At 34.9% G+C, this 16,390-nt stretch overlaps 1 long non-coding RNA gene across 1 annotated transcript in view; it reads left to right on the top strand.

Moving 5' to 3' along the window:
• LOC109277838 (uncharacterized) overlaps positions 1–16,390 on the top strand; it is a 380,857-nt gene that overhangs the window by 13,344 nt on the left and 351,123 nt on the right. The gene's annotated exons all lie outside the window — the stretch shown is intronic.

Below are 16,390 nucleotides of genomic sequence, written 5' to 3'. Positions count from 1 at the left end.
GTGAGACAAAAATGAAAGAACAGTTAGGCAAAACATTTTACAAAATAGATTTCAAAAGACTGAGATTATTTATGTTAGTAAGTAATCAAGAGATTTTGTATTTCACTTACAGAGTGTTGTCAATTGTTAATCCTCGGGAATTTTTTGATGACTTCCAAAGAGCACTTACAGTTGATCTCATTAGCTAAGGGACTTAAAATCTGCCAAGGCAAGAACTTTGTCAGGGTTTGAGCAATGACATCTCTGGAAGTCTTGAACTTGAGAGAAGTGCAACGGAGATATCCTCTATGGTAGCCACAAATTACCACATTTTGTTTTTAAAACTTTTCTTAATGTTTATTTATTTTTGAGAGACAGAGAGAGACAGATACGAGTCGGGGAGGGGCAAAGAGAGAGAGGGAGACACAGAATCCAAAGCAGGCTCCAGGCTCCGAGCTGTCAGCACAGAGCCCAATGCAGGGCTCGAACTCACAAACCGCAAGATCATGACCTAAGCCAAAGTCAGATGCCTAACTGACTGAGCCACCCAGGCTCCCCAAATGACCACATTCTGAAAAACCATTTCTAAATAAGAAACTATGCAAGACAGATCACCCCGCCTGCTCCTTTAAGCTCTAACTTGGCAAATATATTTCTTTTATCTTTAAGTGCCTTTGTTTGACCAAAATCCTTACTTGACATGTTCTTCTAGAATTACTGTCAGGATATAGGTATTTTTGAAATTATGCAGAAAGGTAAATAAATTGTGGAGAGTTTAAGCCTTCATGAGTCCTTTGAATGCTGTGAGGCTTGAGTGAAGGAAAGGGTGATACCGGAGTGCTTCTCAAGTGGCACATGCAAGTCTCCTCTATTTCAAGAATATTCATTACTTAAAATGCTCTCTGGCAATGAGCTTTTGGAGGGCCACTTTTGCCCATTTTGATGGTGCAGAGGAAATATTTAAATGTTTAAGGAGTAAAATAGCCTCTTGAACTCCCATTAGACCTGCTAGCAACAATTTACCAGATGTAAAACATCAATAGTGTTCATGTAGAATATTTGAAGGCTGGTTTCCAGGTGTTCTGCCCTAAGAATATTTTTCCATTAGCTACTGAAAATGTTCCTCAAGCCTAGCCCTTGTCAAGGTCAAAACAAAAGATCCTCATCAATTCCTGCAGACAGGAGGTGGCAAAGTTTAAATGACAGCCACGGTGTTCTAATTACAGAACTTTTGAATCGATCACTTACTTAAAATTATTCCAACTTTTGGAGAAATCGTCTTATTTCCATTTAGCATACTGTATGATATGTTTAATTAAGATGAAACTGCCAGTTAGAAATATAGTATAGTGGCAGAATTGAAATGAAATTGCATTAATAATAATAGAAATCCCATCTAACAATATGGTTTTCAAATGGATTTTAGTTACAATGGGTAGTATTTATGTCCTCTTGAAATGCTTTGATGTAAGGTGTAGCTTTCCTTTTAGTAATGGATACATTTTCAAATATTAAAAAGAGAAGGACAGGACATCCTGAAAGTCTCTGGGATTACATCTGTTAGTTCCTGTTCATTAAGGGTGTTCAGAGAGTGGGCAGAGTTTGGGTAAAATAAGCAGAAAAAGCACTGATTAGTTATCAGAAGGTATGGATTTGGTTTAGAATATTATTCTCTTCTTGGCCCCAAAACTTGTCTGAGTTCTCAGGTTTTGTCCATGATAACCACTCTATCCACTCTTTCCTTATTCTATCCACTCCACCCACTTATCCTTATCCTTAGGACTCATTGCTACAAGGTTCAGATCCAGAGACAGAAGTATAAATACTCCTGAGGTCTTTCTACTATTTTCATGCTACAGTGGCCTAACTCTACCTACTTCATCCCTACGACCTATGTTATGTTTTTCTGATCATTCATAGCTCTTTAAAGGATTACCAACCCTACCGGTCTCTGCTTTCACCAATGAAAGAACGCTACAGTTTCACCGCTTCAGTAAAATACTGAAACAGTGATAACAATAAAAAGAGAAAGAAGGATATCTTATGCTATAAGTGATTGCTACCACAGGATTTTTTCCCCCACATTGCAGTTCTTATTGTATCATGCCGCTCTGCATGAAAACATTTATTACTATGTTTCAAATCTCTTGGTGTTTGATTTTGGTATTTTTTCCAATGTAGCTCGTGTACTAGAAACTGATTTGTGGATTATGCTGAAAATGTGTAATAATCAGGTGTTCCTGAAGCTTATTTGCTGACTTCAAGAAAAACAACAACTAAGAATACTTTTGATTTTTTTTATAAAGATTAACTCCCACTGACTTTTAAATAGTATGCATTGGGGAGTTTTGTGTGTTTATTATTATTATTATTTTGCTTCCCTCCTACTCTGTAAGATTGTACTGTGGAAGGACTAAGTATCTAGAATACACAACTTATTTAAACAAAACAGAAAAAATGAAAAAAAAAACAGTAGAAAAGGAGGAATAACAACAGCTTTTGAACCTAAGTGTGTGTATAATAACTGGGAAAATCTTTTGGTGAATACATTGGGTAGTACAGGAATTTTATATGTAAAATAGAGTGAATTTCATATAGGCATGATTTGAATAGGCTAAAATATTCATGACTGATGGAAAACATTTCCCAGTTAGGAATTATAGGTATACATTAAAGCAAGAAAAATAAACATTTGCTAGGTGTCTTGAAAACCCTGAAGGACTTGGTGGGTTATCAGTCAAAATATTAATTAGGATGAATGAGTATGTGTATGGTTTGTTTTCCTGTCTTTTACAACTCCTTTAAGTGGCAGGATATATCTTTTGGTTCTTTAACAAGAGTAGGATTTTCATTCACCTGCATTTTTTTTTCTCCTAAAGAGGCAAACCTGAAGTTTCCTGAAGCATATGAAAAAGATTAAATATTTTAGCTACTGATTTATAATTTTCTCTTGCTTGACAAAGCAATATTATTACTATTACTCCAAAATAGCTACAATTATGTGGCCACCTCACAGATAAGAACAGCTTATTATTCACAGGAAAGTTACACATGACTATTGACGCTCTTAGATTGTTAAAACAAAGCAAATTAATTTTTGGTCCTACAGATCTGAGGTAACTGCCTCCAGCTTAATAAGTATCAGGAAGAAGATGAACTGAATGGCAGGAAATACAATCTAGCAGTGAAATTTGTTCAGTTATGAAGGAAAGTTCCAGCGGAAATGGTGGAAATAACAGGCACTTTGGATAAGTGAAATCCAGCTGGACAAAGTGCTAAATTGCATTTGGTGAGGATTTAATATTGCTGTAAAATGGAATGCTTCCCATATCACTTATAATTACTTAATGAGCAGAAACTTGAACATTTTATTGCCACTTTTAACTAAGTTCGGCAAATCAAGAGGTATGGGAATCAGACATATACAGTAAATTAATTATTTTCTTACTGGAGGAATTTGGTTGCTTTTGAATATATAGCAGGTTCCATAACACCCATATGCTACCTAGTTCTGTTAATACTGATGATACAGTGGGTCTTCAGCAAACACGTGTTAGTGCAATAGAATTGTAAATATGTATACAGGGCAATCTTAAATTATGTTAAGAAAATGACATGTTTGACGTGCCTGGGTGACTCAGTTAGTTAAGCATCTGACTTCGGCTTAGGTCATGATCTCGCAGTTTGTGGGTTCGAGCCCCACATCAAGTTCAGTGCTGACATCTCAGAGCCTGGAGCCCACTTTGGATTTGGTGTCTCCCTCTCTCTGTCCCTACTCCTCACCCCCCCCCCCCCACCTTCCTCTCTCTCTCTCTTTCTCTCAAAAATAAATAAACATTTTAAAAATTTAAAAAAAGAAGGCATGTTTGGTTTAGTGAAACACATTTGGTCATTGTGCAAAGCCTTAAATAGATCTGGTGACTTAAAATATATCTTTAAATCAGTAGAAATGCGGAATAACATGGCAGGTTAGAAATGATGGGATGATGACTTAGATTTGATTATAGCAAGATTGAGCTAAGCAGCTGTTGAGATTGGATAATGATAGGTGAGCTTCTCATCAGGCCTGTAACATGTTTCCACTAATACAGATTAAGAATGTCTGGATGAACTATAATTATCCCTGTGGCTTTTGCATAACATAATTAGGTCTTGCTAAAGCAAAGTACTTTTATTGAGTGAAAAATAATGTTTAAAAAGTTATGGAAATGACCACAAGAACAATTCACCAAAGGACAGAAGCATTGGCACTCATAATAGTAATGTGAAAAAAAAATATCTCTTTTTGTTATACAGAATTTTCCAAACTCGAAGTCTAAACAAGACAGGCACAGGAAGGATGGTTTCAATTACGCTGACCCTCTTACTCTAGCGTGCACGAGGTGTCCAGACCACAAAATGGAAAATGTAATCTTTGTCTGCTTTATGTAAATACAGTACTAAGATCAGCTTGTCTTTTAAGTGCCTGATTGCTATTTAATTACAGAGAATTTCTCTTTAAGCAGAGAAACCCAGCCATAGGAAAAACACAGCAATAAGGAACTCATTTCAGAGCCTCCTTATCCTTCTTATCACATGGGAAGAATGTGATATATCTGATAACTTTATACAAATAGGTTTATTAAACAGTAGTTATTATATGTTAATATAATTCCCAGTATATAAATACTACCTTAAAATATCTAATGAAAATGATTCTGTTGATCAGTAAAAGCTAACACTATAAATGCAAAGTATTCACGTCCTTTCTTATGGCATTTTGATATAAGGATTTTAAAGCAAATGTGATGTGCCAAAAAAAAAAAACCAAGTGCTGAATATGGAGTGAACAAATGGGAATCCAAATCCCTACTCTGAATGTTGTGGCAGGCTATGTCTAGGCAAGTTTCTTAGCTAATCTGAACCTTGGTTTATCATCAGTAAAATGGAGGCCAATAATTTCTACCCTGATGGGCTGTTGAGAAAATTAAATGAGATACTTTATGTGAGCTGTCAGTTTAAGGATGTGTTAATTAAATATGATTTTGAAAAGATAATTCACGAGAAATGGAAAGATAAGCTTTTCTGTCTTTCATCTCAAAGGAGACAATATAAAATAGATTAAATGATATTTTTTAGGAAAGTACCACATTTGAAACTATCTTTTTTATATAAAGATTGTGAATTTATCTTTAATTACAGAATAATTGCTTCTTTTTATCTCCAAGTAAATTATTTATAACCATCTCTTTTCTAATACTCTGTGAGGAAGTAAATATTCTTTAATATTTATACCACGCTTCTTTTTTTTCAATGTTTATTTATTTTTGAGACAGAGAGAGAGAGAGAGCGAGTCGGGGAGGGGCAGAGAGAGAGAGGAAGACACAGAATCCAAAGCAGGCTCCAAGTCTGAGCTGTCAGCACAGAGCCTGATGTGGGGCTTGAACTCAAGAACCGTGAGATCATGACCTGAGCTGAAGGTGGACGCTTAACTGACTGAGCCACTCAGGCGCCCCTATATCACACTTCTAAATGCATTGCTCAGTTACTTTCTTTTCTTAAGCCCCCACCGCAACTTTTTTTAATATTTAGAAACCTAGTGTTTTTGCCTTCGTTTCATTAATGATGTTTAAATAACCTGGCACACGGGTCTGTTTGGCTGATATGTGTATATGTGGTCTCTACTTCCCAGGTATTGTATAGCTCAGCTTTCCTTCAGTTCCTTTCCCTTATTATTTTCTGTAACTAAGGAGTGGCTTAGGTATGTAGGTGATTAAGTGGGACCAGAAATTTACGTTACTAAGTCTTTCTTGTTCTGTGTTTTATTTAATGTAAGGCAAAAATATGTCCCTGCCTATTAGCAGTCAGGGCTCTCCTTCACCATCCAGCCATTACTGCACCCCCATGGAAAATATCTCTTTAAAACATGGCTGAAAAAAGGTGTAAGAACCAAATGGTAGCATTAATTTGGTCATAAAAAGTTCTTCAACCATAATCATTTCACCATTTTATTTCCTGTCAGAGGTTATGGTAGTGTAGAGATAACAGCAATAGTTGTTTTCCATCATTACATTTGTTTGGTACAATCCATGGATAGAGTAAGTAGGGATATATCATTACTATAGAGGCACAAAGTAAACAGTGTGAAAGCTGTAATGTGATGCCATCCTGATTCAAATTGTCTGGGTGTATTCTATGGTCTAAGACTCTTCATATGCACTAGCACGTGAACTAATTTTTGTAGATAAAAAGAGTAAAACAATACAATTATCACAGTTTCCAGAACAAATTACTTCCGTCCTTACCATTGGATAAGAGTAGCTCTGACTCAACCACATGAATAACATCACATACATTTTTAAAAATCAGTATATGCTATAGACCTTAAATAATTTACATGCTTTGCCAATAGTCAGTTTTGGCAATAAGAAACAAGAGAGCCAACAGAACTTTAAGCTGTATCTAGAACTGGTAATGATTGAATTGAAGCTGAGCATGCAGTTTATTTAAGTGTATTTCCTATTCCCTAAATTTTGAAGTTCAAAGTTTAACTTGGAATTGTTTTTTCAAGTTTAGCTGTAGGCAAAGTCCATGAAATGGCTTATGTGTGTCAATAGTTGGCCTAATGGATTTGTCCTGCATTGACATTTGTTTTTTTCTACTAGGCTATTTATATAATATAGGCATATTATTTTCAATGGGCTTTATTTTAAAATAAGATTAAAAATCATAGGGAATGTCAACAGTGATTTAGAAGTGCTAGGATTTTTTAAGGTTTGGGGCCAAATCATTTGTTCAGTAATAAATTCATTAGTCTTCTTTATTCATTCTTGAATAGCATCAATCATTTATTGAACAGCACCCACGTCATTGCTGTTATTAAGATAACACCAGTTTAGTGAGGTTAGAGGTTTGAAATCAAGGAGTTCCATAAGATATTAGAGTTTCTTTTTTTTTTTTTAATTTTTTTTAATGTTTATTTATTTTTGAGACAGAGAGAGACAGAGCATGAGCAGAGAAGGGGCAGAGAGAGAGGGAGACACAGAATGTGAAGCAGGCTCCAGGCTCTGAGCTGTCAGCACAGAGCCCGACGTGGGGCTCGAACTCACGAACTGTGAGATCATGACCTGAGCCAAAGTCGGATGCTTAACCGACAGAGCCACCCAGGCGCCCCGATATTAGAGTTTCTATTTGAGAACTTTGTACAAACAGGAGTAAAATAATCAAGAACCCCTCTACCAGGACCATTAAGAAGCATCCATATAAGTGGAGAAGTTCCAGCAGAATCTGGATGGACAGACCCAGGATTATTCACAGGCAGAGATAGACACATATTTCTTATATGAAGCAGTAAGGGGAGGGGATAGCATGAAGTAACATGCCTGGTACATGAGTGAACATATAAATAGGACTTCGTGAGAAATAAGAAAGAAGAGAAGAAAAAGAAGGAGTCAGATCTTGGAAACAACACACCAAAGTCCATGGCCATTTTCTTTTAGGTAGTGAAGATCTTTTAAAGGGTTTTCAGCAGGAGAGCAACTGAGCTGTACATAGATGATGGGGATTAAGGAAGGCACTTGTTTTCATGAGCACCGGGTATTGTATAGAAGTGTGGAATCACTATATTACACACCTGAAACTAATGTTACACTGTATGTTAACTAACTGGAATTTAAATAAAAACTTAAAAAAATAAAAATTAAAAAAATACATTTTAGAAAGAAACCTTTGGCAGCAATGCAGAGGATGAATGGGGGAAACACAATACGAAGAATTGAAATGATTCATTCAGGTAATATTGAGGCATGAAATAACAGCCAGAGTGGTGGAGATGGAGAAGAGTTGATGTAGGATATTAAGGTAGTACTGAGAAGACTGGTCAGCGACAACATTTGGAGGATGTGAAAATACAGTAGTAAAGGGTGAACTCCTAGGCAGCTGTCTTGAGTGAATGGGTGGGTGGTGATGCTGTCTACTGACAGGGATAGGAGGAAAGTAAGGAGTTCGGTGTTTAGCCGGGCTTTGTTTGAAGCGTATATGGGGCTGCGAGGTAGAGATGCCAATAGCCAGTTGAATAGCCAGCTGAATACTGGTCAGAACACAGGAGTGGATTAGAGATAGAGATTTGTCAGTCATCAGCAGTTTAATATTACTCAAGGCGAAACGTTGAGAGGAGAAAGAATAAATTTAGGGTCAGCAATGAGTGGAAAAATAACATGGAAAAGGAGGAAGAGCTAGTGAAAGAGCTTGCCAGAATACCCTTTGAGGTATCACAATTAGGGCTTTACTGGGGACCTTCATGAGATCAGTTTCAGTCATGTAGTGGATGTGGAAACACCCACTCCCTAGCATAGTGGAAGTAAAAATAAGTGGAAAAGTTCAAGTAACAAATTTATGTTCTTTTTTGAGGATCTTAGCTATTTAAGGGAGAAGAGAGCATAACTTTATAGCGGGCTTCACAGGACAGAGAAAGGTATTGATTGTTAAGATAAGAGACACACAAGCATTATTAAAGATTTTTCCAAAAGGATTTGGTAGAGTGAAAAGTTGGGAATATAGATATGAGAAATATTCATGAAGCATCTCAACAAGATGCAGCAGGAATGGAGAGTTGGCTGCTGTCCTTAAATATCAAGGAAATTATGATTGATAAAGCTTGAATTATGGTATTTCTCAGGACATCTTCTTTATTGTGGCTTATAAAAAGGGTATTTTTAAACCCACATAGTCAAAATGGTCAAAATAGTGGTCTTCCCTCTCATTCTTTTTTCTGCTCCACCATTTGCAAATGTGTTTCTCCATAGACCCATTGTGTTTTTTTTAAAGAGTAGATCTTTTATGTTGTTGTTTATTTATTTATTTTGAGGGGGGCAGACAGAGAGAAAAGGAGAGAGAGTCCCAAGCAGACTCTGCACCGTCAGTGTAGAACCATGAACTGTGAGATCCAGACCTGATGTGAAATCGAGTCCACCAGGCACTCATGACTGAGCCACCCAGGCACTCCTCCCCTCACTCTTTAATAAGAGACTCTACAGTCTGCTTTGTTGCTCAGGCCCATCACCTGAGCCATCCTTCATTCTCCTCATGCTTCTTTCTCCAGACATCTCCACTGCATCTTCTGTCCATTTCCAGGACTGCATTCTAGTTGAAAGAATCAATATGTAGTCCTGTGGCATAACAGTAGCCTTCTAACTTTTCTCCCTGCTTATCTAAAGCCACCCTGTCTACACCTCCCCATCTCTTATTCACTTAGCAGCCAGAATTATGTCATAAAAATGTTAAGCAAGTCATTTCATTCTCTGGCCTAAACTCAAGATAACCATAGTGGATCTGTGGCAAATGATGACTAATGTCACCATTATTAGGATTTTCCTTCCCTTTTCTCTCTTAATTGTTCTTTTCCCTTTCTGTAACTATATAATTGCAAAGACATTATTAAAAGAAATTGATTGTCTTATTTTAGACATATAGTAACTGTTAGCTTGGGGGAAAATATAGTCAGTATCTATACCAGTGTGGCATATTATATGAACACACAGCGTACTGTAAGAATTCAAAAAATGACCTAAGTTTTCAATTATGATGACATAATATTTAGGATCACCCCATCTACCCCCAATGACTCTGTAGCCTTGATTTGAAACCCTGCTCCACCACTTGTTCTCTGTGTGATGTTAGGTCTTTCTTTTTCTGCAAAAGGGAGCCGCCATACCTAGCTAATAGGGTTGTCTTTAGGATTAAGGAAGGAAATATAGGTGTCTACTTTATAAATGTTAGATATTATAAAATTAACCATTATTTTAATCATTTTTTCAAACTCAGAAAGGTAATATTAATTTGCACATTTTTTATATCCTGACACCTCATTTAGCTCTTTATTAGTTGTAATTATCTTTCAGTCTGTTCTTTTGAAGGCTAGATGAAAAATCACATTATCAGCATATTGTAACACTTTTTAAATAATTTTACCTTTTCCTTTATAATATCCCACATACTTTTGAATTTTGAATTTACTGCTTACTGTTTTGGCTACAGCTTACAGTTCAATATTGAATAACAGTGAACAACTCTCTTCATTTTATTAGGGATGATTCTCATAATTGTCATTTAAGTATAATGTTGACTGTGTAAGTTTTATTATTTTCTTGTGAAGAAGTTTTCCTATTCTTAGTGAACTAAATGAGATTATCAGAAATTTCTGTTCATGCTGTATAAAACTTGAAATTATATATACATATATTTCTGAATTTATTGAAGGGATGATTTGGCTTTCCTCTCTTGACCAGTTGACTTGCTAATGTTATGTGACCTTTGCACAACTGGAAGCTTATTCTTTTATTACATACCTTAATTCAATTATTTTTCATTTACTTGTGAATTTGGGAGAATGTTCCCAAATAAAGATGGTCTATAGTATTTTTAATTGCTTGCCATCCTTTTGGTATTGTTAAGGATGTTATATTCACACTGAAACCTTTATAGTATTCCTTGTGAAGTATTACACATATATAAAATTTTATATAATTGTATATATTTCTATTATTTGTAATTTTGAAAAAGCTCACTAGTAAAATAATAAATCCACAGAATCTATTTTGGAAGTGGTATTTGCAATTTTCAAAAAGTGTTTAATCCAGTTTTATTTAAATTTTGTTGGAATTTACTTACTGAGTTAATTTTCAGTCTGACACTTTTTAAAGTATTGCCTATTTTATTTAAGCCTTTAATTTTATTAGCATATATTTATATAGTATATGCTTGGGGCTTGCAAAATCATTGCTCAATAAGTTTGATAGATTCTGTCATTCCTAATATTTGTGTATTTTTCTCTGATTTTCTTGATTATGTGTGTCAACAGTTTATACATTTTATTCGTCCTTTCAAAAAGCTAAAATTGGCATTTTGCTCTCTTGCTATTTTTTCTTTTTTCTAGTTTATTAATTCCACTGAATACTATTTCTCATTCCATTTTTTTAAATTCTGAGATTTATTTCTGTCACATGTCTCTAGGTGTACCTTGGGTTGTTTATAATAAGGTTTGACTATGATTAACTTTTTAAAGGTTTTGGGAATGTTTGAGCGCAATATGTAATTCATGTGGTATACTAAGTTGGATCCAGCTTTATCAATTTAGAATAAAAAATTGGATTGTACAGGCTTCATGTTTTTATGTTCTATATACTAAACAGAGATGGGGCTAGTTTGTACAAATTCTTGCAAAGCCCAAGTGATCCCTTTGGATTCATACTCTAGAGGTAAAGCTATCAAATATAACCTGGTGAGTTATAGTAGTAGACCTTATATAGGAAGATGAATCTTTTAGGAATGTGGGGAAGATTGGCCACAGTAGGAGTAACACTAGGGTCAGAGATAAGAATTAAGAATCTATATAGAGCTGGCATTCCCACTTTTAGGAATCTGGCCTTGAGAAATACCCTCCTGTCTTACAGCAAGTACTTACTCAGTGTTCTAGCTCTTTCCCAAGGGTAGTCCCACTATCTCCCACTTTTTCTTCATCCAGGTCATTTACCCTGTCAGATTTCCATCTCAGGACTTTTGTGACCCCCTCTGACACTAAACTCTTAAATACAAAATATAATGACTTTTTTTTTTATCTAGTGAGTTATTGTTGCTGCCCCTCCCTTTTCTTTTTAACAGCTTCACCATAGCTTTTAAAAGTCAAGATAAATTTCTACCAGAATTTGATATTCAATGTTGATCCAGCCGTCTGACATACATTTATTGAAAATCAACTATGCTCTAGGCACTGTGCTAAAAAGTATAAAAGCTATCTCCCTACACAGCTAATACTTTTCACCTCTATGTTAAAAAGATTTTCATCTTCTGGATGAACTCTCCAAGGTTCAGTATCTCCAGTTGGCATTAGTGTATCTTTTATTTGATAACCTAAAGGCACCCAAATTTTAATGAGCTCAGTTTGTATCTCTGATCTGTACCTCCTGCCATTTCCTGTCCTGTTTGATGGTTAATAGTAATCTGTGCTAGAAACCTAATAGGTTCTCAATATTTAATTTTTATTGAATTAATATTTTATCTATACTCTTTATTCTGTTCTATTCTTAACCAAACTTCATCAAAATCCTATTGATCACATCATTACATTGAATCCCAAACTTCTTCCCTTTACCTCTGTATTCGTCACTTTAGTTTTAGAACTACAAGATCTGCTCCTTGATTTTTTTATAAGCTCCTAATTATTTCTGTGTTGCTCCCTCTTTTGTCCATCAACCATATTACCATCAGAGTACTTCCTAAAATATGTATGTGACCATGATAGTCACCCATTCAACATTTTTGATGACTTGTTTAGAAGACAAAGCTGAACTCCTTGGCATTGCCATTCGATTTTCTTCACAACCTGGCACCAAGTCTGTCTCTTCTTTTGTTTGCTATTACCTGTGCCCACACCCCTGAATCTAATCACATTCTATCACTGTGTTATGGCTTCCTTTCTATTTAGACCATTTCCTGACACATGGTGGGTATTCTACCAATGTTTGCTGATGCTTATTTTGAGAAGATTCAGGTTTATAATAAAGCTTGTACATTTATATTATATTATATTATATTATATTATATTATATTATATTATATTATATCATATTTTTCTGGATGTTACAGGCTTAAAGTATCAGGGACTTATTCAAAATAATGCTTATAGCTGTTTGATACTCTGAGATTGCTTCCAAAGTGATGGAGGCTAAAGTAAATAATAGTTTGAGTCCTGAGTAGGTGTTAAAGAGATGTGGTGAATTGTAACTATTAGGTGGTACAAATAGAGTCTTCTGACGTGATTCAAAATGGCTGTATACTTACACCACCAAATAACTCACCACCAAGGCTATATTATTATGATGTTTTTTCTGATGTTCATAATGGAGTATTTGTGATTATGTAATTTTCATTCTTAAAGCATGTAATTGCATATTTGTTTCTTAAACTCAAAAAGTAGGTCTGTGCTGGTAGAAATAAGAGAGTCATGAGGATGTCATAGAAGATTTGGAATGGAGAGATTGATACTAGGTTGATTGAGTCTAGCAGCTACATCATATAACTTAGATCAAATAGAAGTTGTTTCTCTTTGTCTTCATACAAAAAGCATTCAAGCTAGATTTTCCCTATCATATTTTGTTTAGTTAAAACTCTTATTTTTTATTTTTTTTAATGTTTTGTTTTTGAGACACACACACACACACACACACACACACACACACACACACACACACACAGTGGGAGCAGGGGAGGAGCAGAGAGAGAGAGGGAGACACAGAATCCAAAGCAGGCTCCAGGCTCTGAGCTGCCAACACAGAGCCCAATGTGGGGCTCAAATACACAAACTGCGAGATCATGACCTGAGCAGAAGTCAGACCCTTAACCGACTGAGCCACCCAGGTGCCCCTGTTTAGTTAAAATTCTTAAGCCAAATGTTAAGTCTTTGTAATTATGCTTAGTTAGCCTTTGCAATTATCCTTTTACATTTTAACTGCTTGGTCTTAGTCACTTCTTTGCAAACATCAAGGTATATTGGCTCTTAATAGTGTGATATGTAGTACTCCACACACATTGTCAATGACAGCCTTTGAATAGTTGATAGATTGCTTCAGTCGTTTCAATAATTAAGGAAGCTGAATTGAATGTCTTATGGTTGCACTGATTTATCAACAATTGATGAGGGAAACATTTATTCTCAATTGACTTAGTCATTATCAAGATATTTTTTTCTATATCTTAACAAATAAAGAAAATCTTCAACTCTCTAGTTCTATTAGTGGGGAAGATTTTTTGCTGTGTAGCTTTGTATCTATTTTATGCATATTTCTTGATTTTATAGCTTTATTCGTATTTTAAGCCCTGGAAATTTATGATTAGTTTCATAATTAAATGTAGAAAAAATAATTTAGGTTCACACTGTAAATCTGCAAACAGTTTTTTTCTAAGAAGGAACTTTACTGTTCAAGATTGGGAAACACAACATGAGAGCTAATAGGTGAAAATGGCCCTCATTCTCCAAATATTGACAGTTCCTACTGTAAAAAGGTGGCTTTTTATATTCAGAATTATGAAAGTGATAGTTTTATCTTTCTGGCAGTTTTGTTTTTGCTTTTGAGGGCGTCTAACTTATTGTCCATATCATATAACAGAGTGCCAGAAAGGTTATGTGAATTATCAAGTTCTGAATCTATCTATGTGAATCTATCAGTCACTGATAGATGGACCATAACTATAGGGATAAATACATACAGTTAAGCATGACAAAGTCTTTCATAATAGCTGCAAATTAATTATAACAAGGGAATTGGGTCAAATCAAACTATATACAAGAATACTTAAAATAACTATCTCAATATTAGAAGCAAAATGAAATTGTGCTTGGTGTAGCCTTTCTTAAATTTTTCAATTAATGCAATTCTGAAATAGCCTCTAATAAGTACTTTTTTGTAGATAGGTAATTATAATTAACAGCAAAAATTGACATTGATTTATTTTCATTAAAATATATCTTGAATATTAAATACTATTTTGAAACACTATTATTGTTATGTGATTCAAAGGAGAGTAATCTATATGAAGAGTTTTAATTTAAACACTTTTTGTTTATTTATTTTGAGAGAGAGAGAGAGAGAGTGTGTGTGTGTGTGTGAATAGGGGAAGGACAGAAGGAGAGACAGCGAATCCTAAGTAGGCTCTGTGCTATCAGCATGGGGACCAATGTGGGGCTCAAATTCACAAACCGTGAGATCATGACCTGAGCCGAAATCAAGAGTCAGATGCTTAACCAACTGAGCCACCCAGGCGCCCCTATATGAAGAGTGTTTTGAAAGGAGTATTTACAGTTTTATTTCAAATGTTGAATATTTTTTGTCCTGTAACAATATTATAAAATATAAATGATTTTAAATATAAATGATTTTAAATATAAATAGAAATATATCATTCATCAGGTTATACTTATTTTTCAAAGTGCTCGTTTCTATATTTAGACTTTAGTCTTCCTTATATTTAGTTACAAATATCTAATTGCTAGTCTCCCACAAATGATGTTATGCTACTAGAGAGGGATCATCCTCAGTTATCTCTTTCTCCCCCTCTAACACTATGTGCCTCAACTCTGGCTGCACATTTGCAGCACCCAAGAAGACTTTTAAAATACTCAGGAATAGACAAAGAAACTTGATTGGGTTGACACTGTATGTATACCTGTGTCAAAACTGATCAAGTTGTATACTTTGACAGGTGTAGGGTTTTTGTTTTTGTTTTTTTTCATGAGTAACCGTATACTTATCATTTGACCCGCTAATCCACCTATGTGGTGGGGGAGGGGAATGCTCAGGTCCCCCTTGCAGAGATTCTAATTAAATTGGTGTTAGGTGAGGCTCAAGCACTTTTATTTATTAAATCTCCTGCAGTAAATGTGAATCCAGCATTGAGAACCTCTGCTGTAGCCCATGTCAAAGTACTTTGGATATGGTAAGTTCTAGAAAATAGCTATTATCATTGTTTAACTGAATACGTGTCTTCTTTGTATTCATTCATTCATTCATTCATTCACAAGTAATGAAGCTTGAACACATTGAAAAGCCTCAAATTGTATCAATTATGCCGGAGGCACTCTAATTAAAAGGAAGTATTCTCTAAATAATTTTATGCCAAATGTAGATATGCCACAGTCCTTTAGGCAAACATCTTGACTAAGACACATCATAAAACCAAATCTACATTGTAAGTTACAGTCCATTGTGAAGGAAGACTGACAAAAATTGATGAAGATTGATCAAAGTTTGATAAGGCAAAGTTTTCGTTTTACTTATGGTTACAAGACCTATTTTTCTGAAAAGCCTAATTTTATAAGATATGTCACAGTTTACAAAACATTTTTATGTATATGATATATGGTCATTGACTAACATCTCTCTGTCTTTGCACATGGACTTTGATGTTCATGTCCTCAGATTTTCCTTTTTGTGTCACATTTACTCCTTTGAACATCAGTTTATGAATGAAATTTTATACAATTTTAATATAGTTTTGCTTTAACAGTTAAATTTTGGTAGTGTCACTTTTTAGTCTGTGTAGCAATATTTGTTTAATTAATTAGAAATAATACTAATTGACCATTTGATTCAGTTTTCCTGTTGTGAAAATGAGTGAAATACAGAAAAAACTAACGTGCTGAATTTGTAGGTATCAAAAATGACGCGTAATTGACATGAGGATGTTGTCAAATTTGTGCCTAAAAGGCAAAGTGTAGGCAAGAGGGATTTTACATTTTTTTTAGCCCTTTGGGACCTTGATAAATTTGACCTTTTGGAATTTACATAGTTTGTGAGTGAGAATCTTCTAGGTTATTCTGCAGTAATGAGATATCCCACATTTTATTGGTTTTTCTGAATAAATTTTTACTTTTCACTCA

Source organism: Panthera pardus, unplaced genomic scaffold (genome assembly GCF_024362965.1).
Source record: "Panthera pardus isolate Hobbes unplaced genomic scaffold, ASM2436296v1 HiC_scaffold_16, whole genome shotgun sequence".
In the NCBI taxonomy this organism is placed as follows: Eukaryota; Metazoa; Chordata; class Mammalia; order Carnivora; family Felidae; genus Panthera; species Panthera pardus.
This window is presented reverse-complemented; position numbering and strand designations above follow the sequence as displayed.